Consider the following 23,574-nt stretch of genomic DNA (forward strand, 5'->3'; position numbering starts at 1 on the left):
TCTGCCTTGGCAATTTGGCAGGTGGTGAAGAGACAGATGGCTGCTCTCCAGTGCTCTGTGTCTGAGAGGATGTGGCACTAATTGAAGTTGATGCATTAGCTGCCATCCATCCGACAACGGCTTCAATTTGTTCTTCACGCAGCAGCGGTGTACGGCGCTCTGCGACAAAGCTGCGCATGAATGACTGTTCCCTTTTGAAAGTGGGTGCTGATGAGTCACCGGTGCCCGCAGCAGGCACAGAATCCCCACGTCCCCTCCCTGCTCCGCGCCCACGCCCACGTGCCTTACTCACTGCCTTCTTCATCTTGGTTGACTGATAAAGATAAGCAGAAAAGTACTAACGGCTTTGTGTGCTTATTCCTGAACAACTCCTCCTAACAGGTATAAGAAACACTAATTTTCTAAAGTGTGGACTAGACTTTAATATGAGCTAATGTGGCCTACACAAATGTAAAGTGGTGTCACTGGTGTGTTTGGTGAACTTTATTATTTATTTATTTTTTGGGGGCTGAACTGACAACAGATAGAGCTGCAGTCACACGGAGACTGTGCAGACAGACATAAACGGCGCTGCAAGGCCCAAAAACCCTCCTCTACGTTATCCTATGTAGTGTTTTTCCACAAGTTAGCTGGAGACGGGTGGAAAGACACTAATAGGAATTTTTTGAAAAAATGTGCAGCAGCCTGCACTACTTAAAACAAAATGAAAATTGATTTGGCGGTATGACGCAGTGAAGAACCCTGAGCTGGAGACAACCAGGCTATGGCTGCTCACAGACTACAGGGCGAGCTGCAGTCACACGGAGACCGTGCAGACAGCCGTAAACGGCGCTGCAAGGCCCAAAAACCCTCCTCTACGTTATCCTATGTAGTGTTTTTCCACAAATTAGCTGGAGACGGGTGGAAAGACACTAATAGGAATTTTTTGAAAAAATGTGCAGCAGCCTGCACTACTTAAAACAAAATGAAAATTGATTTGGCGGTATGACGCAGTGAAGAACCCTGAGCTGGAGACAACCAGGCTATGGCTGCTCACAGACTACAGGGCGAGCTGCAGTCACACGGAGACCGTGCAGACAGCCGTAAACGGCCCTGCAAGGCCCAAAAACCCTCCTCTACGTTATCCTATGTAGTGTTTTTCCACAAATTAGCTGGAGACGGGTGGAAAGACACTAATAGAATTTTTTTGAAAAAATTAGCAGCAGACTACACTACTTGGGAAAAAAAAAAAAAAAAGAACAGTATGAGGCAATGAACCACCCTCCCTGAACTGAATACAACCAGCTATGGATGGCCTATGTGGCTGCACTCAGACTAGAGAGTGGGCTGCACTCACACACACACACACACACACACACAGACCTTGCAGATCGCTGTGAAAACAGCGCTACAAGGCAAAAGCAAGGTGAATAGTAGGTGAACACAGCGGTTGCTAAATTAGCCTTTGGAAAGCACAAAGAAGCAAATCGCTATCTCTAAACTGGCCCTCAGTCAGCAAACAGCGTCCTGTCACTAACTGAATTCACAGCAGAGTGATCGCAAAATGGCGCCAGCGACTTTTAAACTGCATCATGACATCATTTCAGCAGCCAATCACAGCCATGCCAGTAGTTTCATGCCCTCCATGCTGAACAGGATGTGCCCACACTTGGAATCATTCTCATTGGATGAATTTGTGCATTTTGAATCTGGGAACTTCCGATTCCGGTATCCGATACGCGGCAAGTATCGGAATCCCGGTATCGGAATTCCGATACCGCAAGTATCGGCCGATACCCGATACTTGCGGTATCGGAATGCTCAACACTAGTCACATGCTGTCCATTTCCTTTTGATCCTCCTTGATATCATTCTACTCCTTCATTGGAGTCCAACTGTGTTTAATTAAACTGATAGGACTTGATTTGTAAAGGCACACACGTGTCTATATAAAGCCTCACAGCTCACAGTGCATGTCAGACCAAATGACAATCATGAGGTAAAAGCAACTGGCCAAGGTGCTCAGAGACAGAATTGTGGCAAGGCACAGATCTGACCAAGGTTACAAAGAATTTCTGCAGTACTCAAGCTTACTAAGAGCACAGTGGCCTCCATAATCATTAAATGGAAGAAGTTTGGGACCACCAGAAGTTTTCTTGGACCTGGTCATCAAGCCAAACTGAGCAATCATTGAAGAAGAGCCTTGGTGAGAGAGGTAAAGGAGAACCCCAGGATCACTGTGGCTGAGCTCCAGAGATGCAGTAGGGAGATGGGTGAAAGTTCCATAAAGTCAGCTATCACTGCAGCCCTCCACCAGTCAGACTGAAGCCTCTCCTCAGTGCAAGACATATTAAAGCATAGAGTTTGCTAAAAACACATGAAAGAAACCCAGACTATGAGAAATAAGATTCTCTGGTCGGATGAGATGAAGATAGACTTTTTTGGCGATAATTCTAAGCAGTTTGTGTGGAGAAAACCAGGCAGTGCTCATCACCTGCCCAATACAATCCCAACAGTGAAACATGGTGGTGGCAGCATCATGCTACAGGGTGTGTTAGGCGCCGGGATTCTCCCACTGCACAGGTTAGATTCCAAGCTTTGCCTGAATCTGCCATCTCCCATTCATCTTTGACCACTGCGGGTGCTGCTGAGCATAGACATTGGTCCCAGCATCTTGCTCAGACTCATGCCATTCTTCTGGTTACTGCTGGCTCTTCAGCCAAGCCTATGGTAACAAGTGGTAGTCAGTGAGGAGTGAACACTCTGGAGACTAAGTCCAGAAATCACCCTACTGAGCAGGCTCGTGATGTGGCGACATCTCATTGGTGGTCGGTCGTCAGCTGCTCTGGTGATGTGGCAGCTCCGGATTTGTCCACGGGCAAGGTCCTGTCTGGCTGGATTTGAGCTGTATGTATAAAAGGTTCTCAGAGGCGCATGCCGGTGTGCTAGTATCAAGCATTTTCCATGTGTGTATGGACTTTGCAACTGTGTGGTCTGTGTCAGCATGTGCTCAGGGTCAGCTGTACAGCTACTAGAATTCCAACACCTCCGGAGAGGAGTTCATGTGTGTGGATTCAGGGCTGGCGTATAGCTACTAGAATTCCTGCACCTCTGGAGAGCAGTTGTTTTGAATGCAGTTGCTGACTCTTTGACCACTGTTTGCTTCCCGCTCCGTTAGTGAGCTTCAATCTTCTGTGAAGTTAACAGGGATCGTGTCTAGCATCATATTTTTACTTACTGTGTGCGAGTGACACAGCTCTGTTGTAGAGCTGTTTCTCCGTTACTGTGTGCGAGAGACACAGATCTATTGCAGAGCATCTGCTCCGTTACTGTGTGCGAGTGACACAACTCTATTACAGAGCATTAGCTTTGTTACTGTGTGCGAGTGACACTACTGCATGTGCTGTTCACTGAGTGACGTCTAACTCGGTGAGAACAAGCAATCACTCACTGCGTTCTTCACCATTGTTCATATTAGCTGCAGTTTTACAACTTTAAACAAACAGATTAATCCCATCCTCGTTGGTTTAATCTGCTTGTTTAACGTTGTATAGGTTTACAACTCTGTAGGGTGGACACCCGGTTGGGTTGCATTTCCTCATTAAATTTATTTAGTGCAATCCGCCAACCCTAAGAGGGTGTTTTTCAGCTGCAGGGACAGGACAACAGATTGCCATTGAAGAAAACATGATTGCGGCCAAGTACAGAGATGAAAACCTCTTCCAGAGTGCTCTGGACCTCAGACTTGGCTGAAGGTTCACCTTTCAACAAGACAAAGACCCTAAGCACACAGCTAAAATAACAAAGGCGTGGCTTCAGACAACTCTGTGACCATTCTTGACAGGCCCAGCCAGAGCCTTGACCAAAACCCAATTGAGCATCTCTGGAGAGACCTGAAAATGGCTGTCCACCAATGTTTACCATCCAACCTGACGGAACTGGAAAGGATCTGCAAGGAAGAATGGCAGAGGATCCCCAAACGCAGGTGAGAAAATCTTGTTGCATCATTCTCAAGAAGACTCATGTCTGTACTAGCTCAAAAGGGTGCTTCTACTCAATACTGAGGAAAGGGTCTGAATACTTATGACCATGTGATATTTCAGTTTTCAACATCCAGCACCACTATCTGATACAGTTCATATTAGCAAAAGGCAGCGTTTAAGTTATGCCTGTGTAGCAACCCAATACGTATTAATAGGTTAGACACTAAAAAACCCAACTGAGCATGTCAGTTCCTGTACAAACTAGATATCCTGACACCGTAGTTCTTAATGGTGTCTGTGGATACAGAGCTAACCCTAACCAAAAACTGTTAGATTGCAGTGCTCAGACATAAACTTCCTAAATAGCCATCAAATTGCTTCACATTCCTCCTAAAGAACCAGAGGGCAGAGCAGAGTGGGAACTACAAGACGAGAGCCGTGCTGAACAAAGAAAAGATGTTAGTGAGTAAAGTAAATATCAAAATACCAAAGGATAATGCCATTATTCTTAGCAAATATACAGCCTACTTGCTAAAGTTAAACAGAAGAGAGGTGCAAAGTACAGTAAAGAAAAAACAATGGGATAATCAAGCAGAGATCTTACTCCTTTTGATATCTGAATTATGCTTATGCTGTAATGTCTTTACTGTCTGTATAAGTCTCTCCTAAAATTGTAAAATGCTGCAGAATATGTTTGCACTTTAAAGATTTAAAATATTATTATTATTATTATTATTATTATTATTATTAAAATCCTTAGCTTAAAGCTCACAGACTGGCTCCAAACATAAATACAATGTCAGAACATCTAAATGAATCTATCATTACCAGGAAACTCCCACTGAGGGATAGAATATAAAGCTACACCCAAAAAGTGATATGTTGACAAAGGAAAAAAACTGTGCTGACTGCAAACAAAAAAGAGAACCCAAACGACATGGTGTTTGTCCACAGCCAACGTAGGCAAGCTCACATTCATTAAAATGAACAAGGCGTTGATCTCACAGGACTAGTCCGTACCTAAATATAGAAGCATATCAGCCGCACCCAGACATTATTACACTGCACTGCAGTTTGTTTGTTCTATTTTCCATTCACAATGTTTTGGGGCCTACTCAAATAAGAAAAAAAAAATATAGCCTGTATTGCAGAGTACTCCCATAGAGTTGCAGAGTACCCCCATAGAGGCTTTTTTCCTAGTACTCCCACAGAGACACGTGCAGAGTACACACACAGGTTTTTCTGGCACAGTCTTCTCACAGACACAATTGCAGAGTAGGAAAATGTGTTTTTATACACAGAACTACTTCACACAGGAGTGCAAAGTATAACAATTTTTTAGCCACGCTATTCGCACAGACACAGCTGCAGATTACACAGGCTTTTTCGCACAGTACTCTTTTAGGCTTTTTGGCAGAGTACACACAAATGCTTTTTTTGGCACAGTACTCCCAGAGGCTTTATGATACAGTACTCCAAGAGGCTTTTTGGCATAGTAAACACAGTGGCTTTTTGGCACAATACTTACAGAGGCAGGGTTGTAGAGTCTTATAGGCACAGTTATTTTTTTAGGCCTAGCTAAAACTCGTACAGATGCAGCGGTAGAGTAGAATTGTTTTTATCATACTAACAATTTAGACACAGATAAATTAGATAAATATACCCAACTTAAGGGATTATGCGATTGAAAATTGACTTTTATTGAAATTATTTAATATGGGACAACAGATAAAAATGTAAATTACTTAAGTGGTATTGCTATGTAATAGTTCTTTGGGATTTCTTTATGGGATTTCCCTCTCCTACAGCTAATAATTCTGCTATTTAGACTAATGGCTGCAGTGCACTAGCTAGGATAGCTTTTCCTGGATGATTTACAGATATTTATTGTAAAACTATTGAAGCTAATTTAAGATTTGATCACAGTCTCTCCGACATGTTTTGCCATGACTGGCTTCATCTGAGGACTAGCTAGCGGCAGACCCCGGAAGTGTCCACTATCTAAAAGCATATTGATTGACTAGGTGTTCTGTATGGACCCAGAATTTCACAGTTCGTGTTCACTCATCCCTAATTATGGATTTTTGTAAAATTTGAGAAGCATTGAATTCCATATAAATTCACCTGACTTTACTTCTGTCATCTGTAAAAGGGATGTTTTCAGAGGAGAGAGACAATAGTGGTTAATTAAAGGTTAATCGCACATATGTTCCCTCCTTCTTCGGAGAAGTTACACCAGTTAATGTTGGGATATTAGTATGGGAATTTTAAAGAACTTTATTAGATTGAGCTGGATAGAACAGAGAAATAAAAATGCTTATGATTTCCACCAGTCTCCAATATTGAAGAGTTCTTGTTTATTTTGTATCCCTTGTGAAACAGTGACTGGTGTTATTGTGAATGGCCGGTATGTGTCGCAGAGGTGAAGGTCCTCTGCGCTGTAAGCCTGGAATGTTTCTCTGGGACGTGTAGCTCCACGAGCCTTGTTTAGTTTATGGGGGCTGGGCTTGGAGGTTAGCTGGAGAGTAGAGATGAGCGGTGTTCGAGTCGAACTGTTCACCAATTTCAAATTCGAGCTTTTTTGGGCAGTGTTCGAGTTGTTAGACGAACTTGAACAAGTTGCTTAAAATTTGGCTGTCGAGTTTCTGTTCGATAACTGTTTGTTCACCAAAAGCCTACCTTGATTTTCACATTAAAACTGTTTATCAATGTTAATAGACTGTTTCAGTGTATAGTGTGGATGGGTGGGGGTGGGGGGCAGGGGATAGATCTGTGCTGAAATAATGCTGATCTCCATTTTTTTTTCTTTCCCACATTTACAGTTTGTCGGTGCAGTCTCTCAGCCTATCAGCAGTGAATACACACACAGCAAAGTGCATGTGCTGCACACAAGCAAGGGCATGTGTCATTGGCTGTGTATGTCACATGTCCTTGCCCTATAAGAACAAGCCATTTTCCCCATCTCCACCATTTCCTCACTGCTGCAGCTTAGTGTTAGACGGCACCGCTGCTGCTGTGGGTGCTATACAGTTTAAGAGTGTGAATTGCAAGCAAATTTGCAGTTAGATAGAGAGAGATAGGTTTAGGGAGTCGGGACTAGTTGTCATATCAGCCCTTTTCAGGGTAGGTTACAGCAATTCATAGCACTTTTTGCCAGGCAGGTCTGTGCAAGTGTTTGTCACGGCAATTGGTGTAATCTAGCTCAGCCAATCCTTTTGGGCTAGTAGCATTGTCTGGTAGTCATCTGAGTAGTCTGCCTGTGAAGCTAGCTACACCGCCTGTGTATCTAAATTTTTACTGCATCTAACCCAGTAAATCACTTTGGGGTTTTGGACTTAGTAGCAGTATCTGCACATCAGCAGAGTAGCCTGCCTTTGAAGCTAGCTACACCGCCTGTGTATCTCAATTTTTACTGTATCTAACCCAGTAAATCGTTTTGGGCTTAGTAGCAGTGTCTGCAGGTCAGCGGAGTAGCCCACCTGTGAAGCAAGCTACACTGCCTGTGTATCTAATAATGTTTTACTGCATCTAACCAAGTAATTTGTTTTGGGCTTAGTAGCAGTGTCTGCACATTAGCAGTGTAGCCCGCCTGTGAAGCTAGCTACACCGCTTGTGTATCTAATAATTTTTTACTGCATCTAAACCAGTAAATCATTTTGGGATAGTAACACAGTTTGGCCACTCAGCTCTGCTTGGTTTCCATCCATCGTTTTTGTGCCAACAACTACAGAGTTGCCAATTAGTTAAGCACCAAAATGAGTGGCAAAAGGCCTGCTGCTGGTGGAAAGGGGAATAGGCATGTTGGAAAGGGAAAAAAAGGGTGTGTCCATGGGGTAGGTGGTAAAGCAACAGTAACATCTGCAGAAGAAATACCATCTTCTAGCCAAAGTAAGATGTCTACTTCTTTTTGTGGACAATCTGATATGATCCCTTTCTTACGACTATCGCTATGAGCATCGCCAAAAATTCCAGATGAGGTACAAAAACAGCAGTTGCTTGAGTGGATATCAAGTGCTCGTTCAAGTGTGCTATCCTCCATGTCAACTTCAACATCACAACTACTCCAGTCCTCAGAGTTGTCACCCCAATCGCACTTACTTCCTCACAGCTCCCAAGTCTCCAGCTGCCCATCTGAGCATGGGGTAAAGAAGAAAAAGATGTGCACTGTAGCTTATGGTGGTGCTGACTGAACGTGGAAGTATTCCACCAAAATATAGTCCCAGGTATAAACAGTCACACTCAGAATGTCTTCAGAATTTTTGCCAAACAAGTGATTTTTATTTTCAAAACACCAAAATTGAACAATTCACCGCAGTGTTGTAAGGTACCTTACAACACCGCGGTGAATTGTTCAATTTTGGTGTTTTGAAAATAAAAATCACTTGTTTGGCAAAAATTCTGAAGACATTCTGAGTGCGACTGTTTATACCTGAGCATGGGGTATCACAGATGGTTGAGTCTGCAGAGCTGTTTTTTACTCATACTGCAGCCTGGGAATCAGAGGTCTGCTCCAGAGCTTCTGTGAATCCAGAGGAGGAAATGATCTGCAGTGATGCCCAGAATCTTTGTGAGTTGGATACAGGCCCAGATGACAGATGACAGATGTAACTCCTGTTGGTGGAGTCAATGAGAAATATGATGATGAAACTGAGATACCTGATTGAAACGAAAACTTGACTTCTCGGTCAGGGCAGGAAGAGGTTGGCTCTGTGGATGACGGGTGTGAGAACACACAGGATGATGATGACGAGGTTGGAGACCCCACTTACTGTCAACCCACAGTCCGCCAGTCCATGAGGTCAGCAGAGGAGGTGGAGGAGGATGCTAGTGACGAGTCTGACAACGAGATTACGTTGCACCTTCCTGGACAGAGACGGAGTACTGGAAGCACGTCAACAACTGCATCCTCAACACCAACTGTCCCTCTGAGCAGAAGTTGTGATGGCCCTTAAGGTTGCACGGGCTCTAAACCTTGCATAGCCTGGGCATTTTTTGACATCGCAAAGGATGACCCAACTCATGTTGTCTGTAAGATTTGGCAACAAAATCTCAGTAGAGGCCAAAAAATGTGTAGCTTGAGTACTTCATGCATGAACCGTCACATGCATATGAGGCATAAGTTGCAGTGGGAAGTGTTGTGAACTCTGTTTTTGGGCTCCCTCTTGTGGTCACAACTGGTACTGTGTGAGTGCTGTCTTTGGGCTCCCTCTGGTGGTTCTTTGGGTCATTCTGCAGGTCTGAGGCTGATCAGCTGTCTCGTTATCTGTTAGCTGGTTCCTATTTAGTTCACCTGGACTCTCAGTTGTTGCCTGCTGTCAATGTCTTCAGTGCTATTTTGGAGCTCTCATGCAGTCCTTCGTTATCTGTCTCTTCAAGAGAAGCTAAGTTTTGCTTGGTTCATTTTTTGACCATCAGTGGTCATATGTTTCTTGGTTTATTTAGGTTTCTTGTCCAGCTTGCTAAATATGTGATTTCCTTGCTTGCTGGCAGCTCTAGGGGGCTGAGTTTCTCCCCTCACACCATTAGTTGGTGTGAGGGTTCTTGTATTCTCAGCGTGGATATTTTGCATAGGGTTTTTTTACTGACCGCACAGTTCCCTATCTGTCTTCTGCTATCTAGTATTAGCGGGCCTCATTTGCTGAATCTGTTTTCATTTCTACGTTTGTGTTTTCCCCTTACCTCACTGTTATTATTTGTTGGGGGCTTCCTATATCTTTGGGGTGATTTCTCGTGAGGCAAGTGAGGTCTTACTTTCCCTCCAGGAGTAGATAGCTTCTCAGGCTGTGTCGAGACGTCCAGGATTTTAGGCACGTTCACCGGCTGCCTTTAGTGTGTTGGTTAGGATCAGGTTTGCGGTCAGTCCAGTTACCACCTCCCTAGAGCTCGTGTCTATGTTCATATACTTAGCTAGTCCGTTTTGTGATCCTCAGCCACTAGGATCATAACAGTACAGCAGGCCTTAAAGTGTTTTATGCATCGCAGAAGTGGGATAAGAGAAGCCCTGAGTACAATTTTTTTTTTCCCTCTCTATCTTTGCTGCAGTCTGTCCAGCTTCTCTCATCCCCTTAATCTCTGGGTGGTTTTGTGTTCGGCTGCAGACATGGATATTCAGAGTCTGACTTCTAGTGTGGATCATCTTGCTGCAAGGGTGCAAAGCATTCAGGACTTTGTTGTTCATAGCCCTATGTCAGAGCCAAAAATACCTATTCCTGAGTTGTTTTCTGGAGATTCTGAATTTTAAGAATAATTGTAAATTATTTCTATCTTTGAGACCTCGTTCCTCTGGTGATTCTGCTCAGCAAGTTAAAATTGTTATCTCCTTGTTACGTGGCGTGTTATGAACTATACTTTTGGGCTCCCTCTTGTGGTCACTCGCGGTATGGCTCTTGGATTCTCTTTCCTCAGCTTGGTAGTCACCTGTTCGTTAAGACTCTGGGTGTTTCTATTTAAACTTCCTGGAGTCTTAGTCCATTGCCTGGCATCCATGTAATCAGTCCTTGTCTGGTTGCTCTTGTCTACTGGTCCTGATTTTTGCAACATAAGCTAAGTCCTGCTTTCTTGTTTTTTGTTTATTTGTATTATTCTGTTTTTTGTCCAGCTTGTTCATAATGTGATTCCTGATTTTGCTGGAAGCTCTTAGGGGGCTGATATTCTCCCCCCATACCGTTAGTCGGTACGGGGGTTCTTGGATATTCAGTGTGGATATTTTAGTAGGGTTTTTCGCTGACCACATAAGTCCGCTTTCTATATTTCTGCTATTATTTAGTGGGCCTCTCTTTGCTGAATCTAGTTCATACTTACGTTTGTCCTTTCCTCTTACCTCACCGTTATTATTTGTTGGGGGCCTGTATCTACTTTGGGGTATCTTTCTCTGGAGGCAAGTGAGGTCTGTATTTTCTCTGAAAGGGTTAGTTAGATCTCCGGCTGGCGCGAGACGTCTAGAACCAACGTAGGCACGTTCCCTGGCTGCTATTATTTGTGGGCTAGGATCAGGTATGTGGTCAGCTCAGTTACCACCTCCCTAAGAGCTAGTTTTTATGTTTGCAGACTTTGCTGTAGACCCTGAGATCCTCTGCCATTAGGATCACAACAGTGGCGACCCTCAAGATTGGGCTTTCTCTCTGGTGCCAGGAGATCCTGCATTGCTGAATGTGGATGCGTTTTTTCTGGCGCTTGGACTGCTTTATGAGGAACCTAATCTTGAGAACCAGGAAGAAAAGGCCTTGCTGGCTCTTTCTCAGGGCCAGGATGAAGCTGAGGTGTATTGTCAAAAATTTCGGAAATGGTCGGTGCTTACTCAATGGAATGAGTGTGCCCTGGCTGCAAATTTCAGAGAAGGTCTGTCTGAAGCCATTAAGAATGTTATGGTGGGGTTCCCCCCGCCTGCAAGTCTGAATGACTCAATGGCTTTGGCCATTCAGATTGATCGGCGTTTGCGGGAGCACAAATCTGCGCACCATCTGGCGGTGTTTTCTGAACAGAGACCTGAGTCTATGCAATGTGACCAAGTTCTGACCAGAATTGAGTGGCAAAATCATAGACGTCAAAATGGGTTGTGCTTTTACTGTGGTGATTAGTGTTGAGCGATACCGTCCGATACTTGAAAGTATCGGTATCGGAAAGTATCGGCCGATACCGGCAAAGTATCGGATCCAATCCGATACCGATACCCGATACCAATACAAGTCAATGGGACTCAAGTATCGGACGGCATTCCTGATGGTTCTCAGGGTCTGAAGGAGAGGAAACTCTCCTTCAGGCCCTGGGATCCATATTAATGTGTAAAAGAAAGAATTAAAATAAAAAAAATTGCTATACTCACCTCTCCGACGCAGCCTGAACCTCAGCGAGGGAACCGGCAGCGTTGTTTGCTTAAAATTTGCGCTTTTCTTTCCTTACGTGAAGTCCCGGCTTGTGATTGGTCTCGTGCCGCCCATGTGGCGGCGACGCAACCAATCACAGCAAGCCGTGACGTAATTTCAGGTCATTCAGTATTTTAAAATTACGCTCCGGCTTTGTGATTGGTTGCGTCGCAGTCACATGGGCGACGCAACCAATCACAGCAAGCCGTGACGTAATTTCAGGTCCTTAAGGATTTTAAAATTACGTCCCGGCTTTGTGATTGGTTGCGTCGCAGTCACATGGGCGACGCAACCAATCACAAGCCGTGACGTCACGGGAGGCTGGACACGCGCGCATTTTAAAATGCGCGCGTGTCCAGCCTCCCGGCTTGTGATTGGTTGACCGCGACGCAACCAATCACAAGCCGGGACGTCACGGGAGGCTGGACACGCGCGCATTTTAAAATGCGCGCGTGTCCAGCCTCCCGTGACGTCACGGCTTGTGATTGGTTGCGTCGCCCATGTGACTGCGACGCAACCAATCACAAAGCCGGGACGTAATTTTAAAATCCTTAAGGACCTGAAATTACGTCACGGCTTGCTGTGATTGGTTGCGTCGCCCATGTGACTGCGACGCAACCAATCACAAAGCCGGAGCGTAATTTTAAAATACTGAATGACCTGAAATTACGTCACGGCTTGCTGTGATTGGTTGCGTCACCGCCACATGGGCGGCACGCGACCAATCACAGGCCGGGACTTCACGTAAGGAAGTAAACGCGCGAATTTTAAACAAAAAACGCTGCCGCTTCCCTCGGTAAGGTGCAGGCTGCGTCGGAGAGGTGAGTATAGCAATATTTTTTATTTTAATTCTCTCTTTTACACATTTTTACATTAATGTTGTTTCGATACCGATACCCGATACCACAAAAGTATCGGATCTCGGTATCGGAATTCCGATACCCGCAAGTATCGGCCGATACCCGATACTTGCGGTATCGGAATGCTCAACACTAGTGGTGATTCAACTGATGTTATCTCAGCATGCTCTAAGCGCGTTAAAAAAATCGCTAAACCTGTCACCATTGGTACTATACAGCCTAAATTCATTTTGTCTGTTACTTTAATTTGTTCTTTGTCGTCCTACTCGGTTATGGCTTTTGTGGATTCAGGTGCTGCCCTGAATCTGATGGATTTGTTGTTTGCCAGGCGCTGTGGTTTTGTCCTGGAGCCTTTGGAATTCCCTATTCCACTGAGGGGAATTGATGCTACACCATTGGCTGAGAATAAGCCTCAATATTGGACTCAAGTAACCATGTGCATGACTCCTGTGCATCAGGAGGTGATTCGCTTTCTTGTGCTGCATAATTTGCATGATGTTGTCGTGTTGGGTCTGCCATGGCTGCAGGCCCATAATCCAGTTCTGGATTGGAAAGCTATGTCTGTGTCAAGTTGGGGTTGCCAGGGGATTCATGGCGATGCTCCTTTGGTATCAATTGCTTCTTCCACTCCTTCTGAGGTCCCTGAGTTTTTGTCAGACTACCAGGATGTATTTGATGAGCCCAGATCCGGTGCCCTGCCTCCTCACAGGGATTGTGATTGTGCTATAAATTTGATTCCTGGTTGTAAGTTCCGTAAGGGACGACTTTTTAATTTGTCTGTACCAGAGCATGCCACAATGCGTAGCTATATAAAGGAGTCTTTGGAGAAGGGACATATTTGCCCGTCCTCCTCCCCTCTTGGTGCAGGATTCTTTTTTGTGGCCAAGAAGGATGGGTCTCTGAGCCCTTGTATAGATTATTGTCTTCTAAATAAAATCACGGTCAAATTTCAGTATCCTTTGTGTCATGATCTCCATGGCCAGAGAACATAGCATAAGCCTATATAGAAACAAGCTCTTGGAAGATGGTAACTGTACTGACCATGAACTAAACCTACCGCACAACTAGAAGTAGCCAGGTAGCATGTCCTACTTTTTATCCCTATATGCCCAGCGCCGGCCGGAGAACTAAATAATGCTAGCAGAGGGAAATATAAGACCTGACTCACCTCTAGAGAAATGCCCAAAAAGGAGACAGAGGCCCCCCACATATATTGGCGGTGATTTTAGAAGAAATAACAAACGCAGCAGGAAAATAGATTTTAGCAAATTTGAGGTCCGCTTTCTAGATAGCAGAAGACAGAAAGCACACTTTCATGGTCAGTAGAAAACCCTAACAAAACACCATCCAGAAATTACTTTAGAACTCTGGCATTAACTCATAATACCAGAGTGGCAATTCCTGATCAACAAGAGCTTTCCAGACACAGTAACGAAACTGCAGCTGTGAACTGGAACCAAAACACAAAAACAAACATGGACGAAGGTCCAACTTATCTAGGAGATGTCTGGGAGCAGGAACAAGCACAGAGAGGCTTCTGATAACATTGTTGACCGGCAAGCAACTAACAGAGAAGCCAGGTTATATAGCGACACCCAGATCTGATGAGAACAGGTGAACAGGGAAGATGATGACACAAGTTCAATTCCACCAGTAGCCACCGGGGGAGCCCAGAATCCAAATTCACAACAGTACCCCCCCCTCAAGGAGGGGGCACCGAACCCTCACCAGAACCACCAGGGCGATCAGGATGGGCCCTATGAAAGGCACGAACCAGATCGGAGGCATGAACATCAGATGCAGTGACCCAAGAATTATCCTCCTGGCCGTATCCCTTCCACTTGACCAGATACTGGAGTCTCCGTCTGGAAACACGGGAGTCTAGGATTTTCTCCACAACATACTCCAACTCACCCTCCACCAACACCGGAGCAGGAGGCTCAACGGAAGGCACAACCGGTGCCTCATACCTGCGCAATAACGACCGATGAAAAACGTTATGAATAGAAAAGGATGCAGGGAGATCTAAACGGAAGGACACAGGGTTAAGAATCTCCAATATTTTATACGGACCGATGAACCGAGGCTTAAACTTAGGAGAAGAGACCCTCATAGGGACAAAACGAGAAGACAACCACACCAAATCTCCAACACAAAGCCGAGGACCAACACGACGGTGACGGTTGGCAAAAAGCTGAGTCTTCTCCTGGGACAACTTCAAATTGTCCATCACCTGCCCCCAGATATGATGCAATCTCTCCACCACCGCATCCACTCCAGGACAATCCGAGGATTCCACCTGACCGGAGGAAAATCGAGGATGGAACCCCGAATTACAGAAAAACGGGGACACCAAGGTGGCAGAGCTGGCCCGATTATTGAGGGCGAACTCCGCCAATGGCAAAAAAGCAACCCAATCATCCTGGTCAGCAGACACAAAACACCTCAGATATGTCTCCAGGGTCTGATTAGTCCGCTCGGTCTGGCCATTAGTCTGAGGGTGAAAAGCAGACGAAAAAGACAAATCTATGCCCATCCTAGCACAGAATGCCCGCCAAAATCTAGACACAAATTGGGTTCCTCTGTCAGAAACGATATTCTCAGGAATACCATGCAAACGAACAACATTTTGAAAAAACAGGGGAACCAACTCGGAAGAAGAAGGCAATTTGGGCAGGGGAACCAAATGGACCATCTTAGAAAAACGGTCACACACCACCCAGATGACAGACATCTTCTGGGAAACAGGCAGATCTGAAATAAAATCCATCGAGATGTGCGTCCAAGGCCTCTTAGGAATAGGCAAGGGCAACAACAATCCACTAGCCCGAGAACAACAAGGCTTGGCCCGAGCACAAACGTCACAAGACTGCACAAAGCCTCGCACATCACGTGACAGGGAAGGCCACCAGAAGGATCTTGCCACCAAATCCCTGGTACCAAAAATTCCAGGATGACCTGCCAATGCAGAAGAATGCACCTCAGAGATGACTCTACTGGTCCAATCATCAGGAACAAACAGCTTATCAGGCGGACAACGCTCCGGTCTATCCGCCTGAAACTCCTGCAAGGCCCGCCGCAGGTCTGGAGAAACGGCTGACAAAATAACTCCATCCTTAAGGATACCTGTGGCCTCAGAGTTGCCGGGTGAATCAGGCTCAAAACTCCTAGAAAGGGCATCCGCCTTAACATTCTTAGAACCCGGTAGGTATGACACCACAAAATTAAAGCGAGAAAAAAATAATGACCAGCGCGCCTGTCTAGGATTCAGGCGCCTGGCAGTCTCAAGATAAATCAAATTTTTGTGGTCAGTCAATACCACCACCTGATGTCTGGCCCCCTCAAGCCAATGGCGCCATTCCTCAAACGCCCACTTCATGGCCAAAAGCTCCCGATTCCCAACATCATAATTCCGCTCAGCGGGCGAAAATTTACGGGAAAAGAAGGCACAAGGCCTCATCACGGAGCAGTCAGAACTTTTCTGCGACAACACTGCCCCAGCTCCGATCTCAGAAGCGTCGACCTCAACCTGAAAAGGAAGAGCCACATCAGGCTGACGCAACACAGGGGCAGAAGAAAAACGGCGCTTAAGCTCCTGAAAGGCCTCCACAGCATCAGGAGACCAATTAGCAACATCAGCACCCTGTCTAGTCAAATCGGTCAATGGCTTAACGACATCCGAAAAACCAGAAATAAATCGACGATAAAAGTTGGCAAAGCCCAAAAATTTCTGAAGACTTTTAAGAGAAGAGGGCTGCGTCCAATCACAAATAGCTTGAACCTTGACAGGATCCATCTCAATGGAAGAGGGAGAAAAAATATATCCCAAAAAGGAAATTCTCTGAACCCCAAAAACGCACTTAGAACCCTTGACACACAGAGAATTAGACCGCAAAACCTGAAAAACCCTCTTGACTTGCTGGACATGAGAGTCCCAGTCATCCGAAAAAATCAGAATATCATCCAGATACACTATCATAAATTTATCCAAAAAATCGCGGAAAATATCATGCATAAAGGACTGGAAGACTGAAGGGGCATTAGAAAGACCAAAAGGCATCACCAAATACTCAAAGTGGCCCTCGGGCGTATTAAATGCGGTTTTCCACTCATCCCCCTGCCTGATCCGCACCAAATTATACGCCCCACGGAGATCAATCTTAGAGAACCACTTGGCCCCCTTTATGCGAGCAAACAAATCAGTCAGCAACGGCAATGGGTATTGATATTTAACCGTGATTTTATTCAAAAGCCGATAATCAATACATGGTCTCAAAGAGCCGTCTTTTTTTGACACAAAGAAAAAACCGGCTCCTAAGGGAGATGACGATGGACGAATATGTCCCTTTTCCAAGGACTCCTTTATATATTCTCGCATAGCAGCATGTTCAGGCACAGACAGATTAAATAAACGACCCTTTGGATATTTACTACCCGGAATTAAATCTATAGCACAATCGCACTCACGGTGCGGAGGTAGTGAACCCAGCTTGGGTTCTTCAAAGACGTCACGATACTCAGACAGGAACTCAGGGATTTCAGAGGGAATAGATGATGAAATGGAAACCAAAGGTACGTCCCCATGAGTCCCCCTACATCCCCAGCTCAACACAGACATAGCTCTCCAGTCAAGGACTGGGTTGTGAGACTGCAGCCATGGCAATCCTAGCACCAAATCATCATGTAGATTATACAGCACCAGAAAACGAATAATCTCCTGGTGATCCGGATTAATACGCATAGTTACTTGTGTCCAGTATTGTGGTTTATTATTAGCCAATGGGGTGGAGTCAATCCCCTTCAGAGGAATAGGAGTCTCCAAAGGCTCTAAATCATACCCACAACGATTGGCAAAGGACCAATCCATAAGACTCAAAGCGGCGCCAGAGTCGATATAGGCGTCCGTGGTAATAGATGACAAAGAGCAAATCAGGGTCACAGACAAAATAAATTTAGACTGTAAAGTGTCAATGGAAACAGATTTATCAAGCTTTTTAGTACGCTTAGAGCATGCTGATATAACATGAGTAGAATCCCCACAATAGAAACACAACCCATTTTTCCGTCTAAAATTCTGCCGCTCGCTTCTGGACAGAATTCTATCACACTGCATGCTTTCTGGCGTCTTCTCAGTGGACACCGCCAGATGGTGCACTGGTTTGCGCTCCCGCAGGCGCCTATCGATCTGAATGGCCATTGTCATGGACTCATTCAGACCCGCAGGCACAGGGAACCCCACCATAACATCCTTAATGGCATCAGAGAGACCCTCTCTGAAAGTAGCCGCCAAGGCACACTCATTCCACTGAGTAAGCACAGACCATTTACGGAATCTTTGGCAGTAAATTTCAGCTTCATCTTGCCCCTGCGATAGGGACATCAAAGTTTTTTCTGCCTGAAGTTCCAAATGAGGTTCCTCATAGAGCAGCCCCAAGGCCAGAAAAAACGCATCCACATTGCGCAACGCAGGATCCCCTGGTGCCAATGAAAAAGCCCAGTCTTGAGGGTCGCCACGGAGCAAGGAAATCACAATCCCAACCTGCTGTGCAGGGTCTCCAGCAGAACGAGATTTCAGGGACAAAAATAACTTACAATTATTTCTAAAATTCTGAAAGCCAGATCTATTCCCCGAGAAAAATTCCGGCAAAGGAATTCTCGGCTCAGATACCGGAGCATGAACAACAAAATCTTGCAAACTTTGTACTTTCGTGGCGAGATTATTCAAACCTGCAGTTACACTCTGAAGATCCATTATAAACAGGTGAACACAGAGCCATTCAAAGATTAGAAGGAGAGAGAAAAAAAAGAAAGACTGCAGCATAGACAGACTGGCAAGTGATCCAATCAAGAGCACAAAAAAAAAAAAAAAAAAAAAAAAAAACTCTCAGCAGACTTCTTATTTCTCTCCTTTCTCAGCCAAGGATTTTAACCCTTTACGGGCCGGTCAAACTGTCATGATCTCCATGGCCAGAGAACATAGCATAAGCCTATATAGAAACAAGCTCTTGGAAGATGGTAACTGTACTGACCATGAACTAAACCTACCGCACAACTAGAAGTAGCCAGGTAGCATGTCCTACTTTTTATCCCTATATGCCTAGCGCCGGCCGGAGAACTAAATAATGCTAGCAGAGGGAAATATAAGACCTGACTCACCTCTAGAGAAATGCCCAAAAAGGAGACAGAGGCCCCCCACATATATTGGCGGTGATTTTAGAAGAAATAACAAACGCAGCAGGAAAATAGATTTTAGCAAATTTGAGGTCCGCTTTCTAGATAGCAGAAGACAGAAAGCACACTTTCATGGTCAGTAGAAAACCCTAACAAAACACCATCCAGAAATTACTTTAGAACTCTGGCATTAACTCATAATACCAGAGTGGCAATTCCTGATCAACAAGAGCTTTCCAGACACAGTAACGAAACTGCAGCTGTGAACTGGAACCAAAACACAAAAACAAACATGGACGAAGGTCCAACTTATCTAGGAGATGTCTGGGAGCAGGAACAAGCACAGAGAGGCTTCTGATAACATTGTTGACCGGCAAGCAACTAACAGAGAAGCCAGGTTATATAGCGACACCCAGATCTGATGAGAACAGGTGAACAGGGAAGATGATGACACAAGTTCAATTCCACCAGTAGCCACCGGGGGAGCCCAGAATCCAAATTCACAACACCTTTGCCATTGTTGTCTGATCTGTTTGCTCGGATTAAGGGGTCCAGTTGGTTCACCAAGATAGATCTTCGTGGTGCGTATAACCTTGTGCGCATTAAGCAGGGGGATGAATGGAAAACAGCATTTAATACGCCCGAAGGCCATTTTGAGTACTTGGTGATGCCTTTTGGGCTCTCTAATGCTCCTTCTGTGTTCCAGTCCTTCATGCATGACATCTTCCGAGAATATCTGGATACATTTATGATTGTGTATCTGGATGACATTTTGGTCTTTTCTGAGGACTGGGAGTCCCATGTGAAGCAGGTCAGGATGGTATTTCAGGTCCTGCGTGCTAATGCCTTATTTGTGAAGGGCTCAAAATGTCTCTTCGGAGTACAGAAGGTTTCCTTTTTGGGTTTTATTTTTTCTCCTTCTACTATTGAGATGGACCCAGTCAAGGTCCAGGCTATTCATGACTGGACTCAGCCTACATCTGTTAAGAGTCTTCAGAAGTTCTTGGGTTTTGCTAATTTTTACCGTCGCTTCATTGCTAATTTTTCTGGCGTGGTTAAACCCTTGACGGATTTGACCAAGAAGGGTTCTGATGTGACTAATTGGTCTCCTGCGGCTGTGGAAGCTGTCATGATCTCAATGGCAAGAGAACATAGCATCAGCATATATAGGAACTAGCTCTTGGAAGATGGAAACTGAGTTGACCATGAACTAAACCTAACGCACAACTAGCAGTGGCCGGGTAGCATGCCTACGTTGATTCTAGATGCCCAGCACCAGCCGGAGGACTAAATAAAGCTAGCAGAGGAAAATATTAGTCCTAGCTCACCTCTAGAGAAATACCCCGAAAGGAGACAGAGGCCCCCCACATGTATTGGCGGTGAGTTAAGATGAAATAACAAACGTAGTATGAAAATAGGTTTAGCAAATTTGAGGTCCACTTACTACATAGCAGAAGACAGAAAAGACACTTTCATGGTCAGCTGAAAACCCTATCAAAACACCATCCAGAAATTAATTTAAACTCTGGCATTAACTCATAACACCAGAGTGGCAATTCCTGTTCACAAGAGCTTTCCAGACACAGTAACGAAACTACAGCTGTGAACTGGAACAAAAATGCAAAAACAAACATGGACAAGAGTCCAACTTATCTAGTAGTTGTCTAGGAGCAGGAACAAGCACAGAGAGGCTTCTGATAACATTGTTGACCGGCAAGCAACTAACAGAACAGCAAGGTTATATAGCGACTCCCACATCTTGATGGGAACAGGTGAACAGAGAAGATGAAGACACCAGTTCAATTCCACCAGTAGCCACCAGGGGAGCCCAGAATCCAAATTCACAACAGTACCCCCCCCTCAAGGAGGGGGCACCGAACCCTCAACAGAACCACCAGGGCGATCAGGATGGGCCCCATGAAAGGCACGAACCAGATCAGAGGCATGAACATCAGATGCATTAACCCAAGAATTATCCTCCTGGCCGTATCCCTTCCACTTGACCAGATACTGGAGTCTCCGTCTGGAAACACGAGAGTCTAAGATTTTCTCCACAACGTACTCCAACTCACCCTCAACCAACACCGGAGCAGGAGGCTCAACGGAAGGCACAACCGGTACCTCATACCTGCGCAACAATGACCGATGAAAAACGTTATGAATAGAAAAGGATGCAGGGAGGTCCAAACGGAAGGAAACAGGGTTAAGAATCTCCAATATCTTATACGGGCCGATAAACCGAGGCTTAAACTTAGGAGAAGAGACCCTCATAGGGACAAAACGAGAAGACAACCACACCAAATCCCCAACACAAAGCCGAGGACCAACACGACGGTGGCGGTTGGCAAAAAGCTGAGTCTTCTCCTGGGACAACCTCAAATTGTCCACCACCTGCCCCCAGATCTGATGCAATCTCTCCACCACAGCATCCACTCCAGGACAATCCGAAGATTCCACCTGACCAGAGGAAAATCGAGGATGAAACCCCGAATTACAGAAAAACGGGGACACCAAAGTGGCAGAGCTGGCCCGATTATTGAGAGCGAACTCCGCCAATGGCAAAAAAGCAACCCAATCATCCTGGTCAGCAGACACAAAACACCTCAGATATGTCTCCAGGGTCTGATTAATCCGCTCGGTCTGGCCATTCGTCTGAGGATGGAAAGCGGACGAAAAAGATAAATCTATGCCCATCCTAGCACAGAATGCCCGCCAAAATCTAGACACGAATTGGGTCCCTCTGTCAGAAACGATATTCTCAGGAATACCATGCAAACGAACAACATTTTGAAAAAACAGAGGAACCAACTCGGAAGAAGAAGGCAACTTGGGCAGAGGAACCAAATGGACCATCTTAGAAAAACGGTCACACACCACCCAGATGACAGACATCTTCTGAGAAACCGGCAGATCTGAAATAAAATCCATCGAGATGTGCGTCCAAGGCCTCTTAGGAATAGGCAAGGGCAACAATAATCCACTAGCCCGAGAACAACAAGGCTTGGCCCGAGCACAAACGTCACAAGACTGCACAAAGCCTCGCACATCTCGTGACAGGGAAGGCCACCAGAAGGACCTTGCCACCAAATCCCTGGTACCAAAAATGCCAGGATGACCTGCCAACGCAGAAGAATGAACCTCAGAGATGACTCTACTGGTCCAATCATCAGGAACAAACAGTTTATCAGGTGGGCAACGATCAGGTCTATCCGCCTGAAACTCCTGCAAGGCCCGCCGCAGGTCTGGAGAAATGGCTGACAATACCACTCCATCCTTAAGGATACCTGTGGGCTCAGAGTTACCAGGCGAGTCAGGCTCAAAACTCCTAGAAAGGGCATCCGCCTTAACATTCTTAGAACCCGGTAGGTATGACACCACAAAATTAAACCGAGAGAAAAATAATGACCAGCGCGCCTGTCTAGGATTCAGGCGCCTGGCGGTCTCAAGATAAATCAAATTTTTGTGGTCAGTCAATACCACCACCTGATGTCTGGCCCCCTCAAGCCAATGGCGCCACTCCTCAAAAGCCCACTTCATGGCCAAAAGCTCCCGATTCCCAACATCATAATTCCGCTCAGCGGGCGAAAATTTACGGGAAAAGAAGGCACAAGGCCTCATCACGGAGCAGTCAGAACTTTTCTGCGACAACACTGCCCCAGCTCCGATCTCAGAAGCGTCGACCTCAACCTGAAAAGGTAGAGCAACATCAGGCTGACGCAACACAGGGGCAGAGGAAAAACGGCGCTTAAGCTCCCGAAAGGCCTCCACAGCATCAGGGGACCAATCAGCAACATCAGCACCCTTCTTAGTCAAATCGGTCAATGGCTTAGCAATATCCGAAAAACCAGCAATAAATCGACGATAAAAGTTAGCAAAGCCCAAAAATTTCTGAAGACTCTTAAGAGAAGAGGGCTGCGTCCAATCACAAATGGCTTGAACCTTGACAGGATCCATTTCAATGGAAGAGGGGGAAAAAATATATCCCAAAAAGGAAATCCTCTGTACCCCAAAAACACACTTAGAACCCTTCACACACAAATAATTAGACCGCAAAACCTGAAAAACCCTCCTGACTTGCTGGACATGAGAGTCCCAGTCATCCGAAAAAATCAGAATATCATCCAGATACACAATCATAAATTTATCCAAATAATCGCGAAAAATATCATGCATAAAGGACTGGAAAACTGACGGAGCATTTGAAAGACCAAAAGGCATCACTAAATACTCAAAGTGGCCCTCGGGCGTATTAAATGCGGTTTTCCACTCATCCCCCTGCCTGATTCGCACCAAATTATACGCCCCCCGAAGGTCAATCTTAGAGAACCACTTGGCCCCCTTTATGCGAGCAAACAAATCAGTCAGCAACGGCAATGGGTATTGATATTTAACAGTGATTTTATTCAAAAGCCGATAATCAATACATGGTCTCAAAGAGCCGTCTTTTTTTGACACAAAGAAAAAACCGGCTCCTAAGGGAGATGACGATGGACGAATATGTCCCTTTTCCAAGGACTCCTTTATATATTCTCGCATAGCAGCATGTTCAGGCACAGACAGATTAAATAAACGACCCTTTGGGTATTTACTACCCGGGATTAAATCTATGGCACAATCGCACTCTCGGTGCGGAGGTAACGAACCAAGCTTGGATTCTTCAAAGACGTCACGATAGTCAGACAGGAACTCAGGAATTTCAGAGGGAATAGATGATGAAAT

The sequence above is a fragment of the Ranitomeya variabilis genome, chromosome 2 (genome assembly GCF_051348905.1).
Source record: "Ranitomeya variabilis isolate aRanVar5 chromosome 2, aRanVar5.hap1, whole genome shotgun sequence".
Lineage (NCBI taxonomy): Eukaryota > Metazoa > Chordata > Amphibia > Anura > Dendrobatidae > Ranitomeya > Ranitomeya variabilis.